At 50.3% G+C, this 2044-nt stretch overlaps 1 pseudogene; it reads right to left on the bottom strand.

Annotated features, from left to right (window-relative positions):
• Positions 1–1688: 1688 nt before the first annotated feature.
• LOC100942377 overlaps positions 1689–2044 on the bottom strand; it is a 2200-nt pseudogene continuing 1844 nt past the window's right edge.

The following is a 2044-nucleotide window of genomic DNA, read 5'->3' as shown; positions in this document are numbered from 1 at the left end:
GCCTCTGGCATATGGGACTCAAAGGAGTAGGGCACTGGCCCCATATGCTAGAGATGGCGGGTTCAAAAAAAAAAAAAACCTCTTTAGACGAAAATCAAGTCAAGTTTGTCTAGAATTGATACAGAACACTGCGCCCAGGACCTCAGAGAGGAGTAATGCTAACAGGGGACTTTCTGTCCTTCCTGCATACCTTTCTCCACCCCTGCCCTTCCTGCCCTCCACCTCAGGGGACATCTATTGTTCACACTCTAATCTGATTTTTAAAAAGTATTTATTTATACCCCACCCTATTCCAAAAAAGCTTTGAAGAAATTTTAAAATGAAATATTTTTCTCTATAGAACAGAACAACAAAAAGGAAATAGAACCAAAACTAGTTAAAAGGAGCAGAAAAATATATGTGGCCAAATTAGCATTTATCATGTCCAGTGATCATACTTTACTTCTTAGCTTCTAATGCTCAAAGGTAGCAACACTCTTCTAGAAAGCCGTCATTTGACTTTTCCCATATGATGGCTTCAAAATTCAATTTATATTTCCATATTTTCTGTATCACTATTTTATTCCTCCATTACTGAAACCTTAGTAGCTTATCCACTTAAATGAACATCTCGAAAAGGATTTTCCAAGGGCCTATAGACATTTAGGCCTGGGTGGTATGTTTGTTCTTCCTATTTGTGCCAATGTGTCAATGTCAAGTTGCTCTGCTTTCTGCAACTATATTTACTGCTGTATTTTTTTTTCCCAACCAAGTAAAAAGGCAGCTTGGTTTATTCTCAAGATGTGGGCAGGGGCTCTCCAAACCTGGGGGGCAGCCAAAGGCAGCCTGGTTCACCCATACAAAACTTGAATGAGTTGGGGCAATATCCCTGGGTCAGCCCACTGCCTCTCACTGGGGCCCAGGCCACAGGTCACCAGCAAGTCTCCCAGGGCCAGACCTGAGCTCTTCCACTAGTATTTATGGAGCTTGGCTTCTAGACCCTTGCTGCTGAAGCCCCCTCCTCAGGCCACTCATAAGAGAAGACCCCACTCCAGAGGGCATCACACACAAACCCCGGCTGGAATTTCTTCTTAGATGGACACTGCCTCCTCAACCCCTGCAGTTGCACTCTCCCACAGTCACTGTGGATGGACCTGAGTAGAGGCCACTAGGACAGCTGCTTCCCATTCCTGCAACCCCCCCTCTTCCTTCCCACCCCCAGCCCTCCCTCTCCTTCTCCCCCACCTCCTTCCCAGCCATTACTGGAGGGAGGTTCCACCTTTGTCAGGCTGCCTGAAGGAGCTGCCAGCCCCCAGAGCAGGTCTGCAAAACAGAAAAACAGCTATTAGCAACCATAGAAGGGGAAAAACACAAAAATCAGGGTTGCCTTTGTCTAGCAGTAAACTGCAGCTCACAGCAGCAGGGAGAGGCCATGCTCAGCAGCTAATCGGGATGTTCTCTTGTGCTCAGGATAGCCAGTCTTCCTCACCTCCCCGGTGCAGGTCGACCTGCCGGTCTCCAAGTACATGGGTCAAGAGACCTGTGTGTGAGATGGATGCACATGGCCACACACACACATCTGAAGCGGTGCCTGTTACAGATGTGCCCCCCAATGATGTGCGCGCGCACACACAGAGAAGCACACTCGATTTTAAGGAAAGTGAGGGCCTGAGGCCAGGAGGACAGGGGCCGGGCTCTGCCAGGGTGGCTCACACGGTGGTGACCGAGCTCAGAGGGTTGTAGACCTGCTTGCCATCGGCTGAGCGTGCACTGTAGGCCAGCATCTCCTGGGTGGTGATCCAGCTGTCCAGGATCTTCTTGTTCCCCTTCTTCATGGTCTTGGGACGGCTCAGAGCATGATGTTGAGCTCAGGCTCTCTGTTGACTGTTCTGCTGCTCCCGCAGACACTCCAGCCCGCTCTGCATCATGAACTCACGCCGCTTCTGCTGCTCCGGCCCAGGTCAGACGCTGCTAGCGCTCCCCCTTGCTCCTGGAGCAGCCCATCTTCATCTCACTCACGGCGTCCCGGATCTTCAGGGCACAGGCTGCTTGGCTATAGCGGGTC

This window comes from Otolemur garnettii, unplaced genomic scaffold (genome assembly GCF_000181295.1).
Source record: "Otolemur garnettii isolate 467f Iridium unplaced genomic scaffold, OtoGar3 scaffold00024, whole genome shotgun sequence".
NCBI classification, from domain to species: domain Eukaryota; kingdom Metazoa; phylum Chordata; class Mammalia; order Primates; family Galagidae; genus Otolemur; species Otolemur garnettii.
This window is presented reverse-complemented; position numbering and strand designations above follow the sequence as displayed.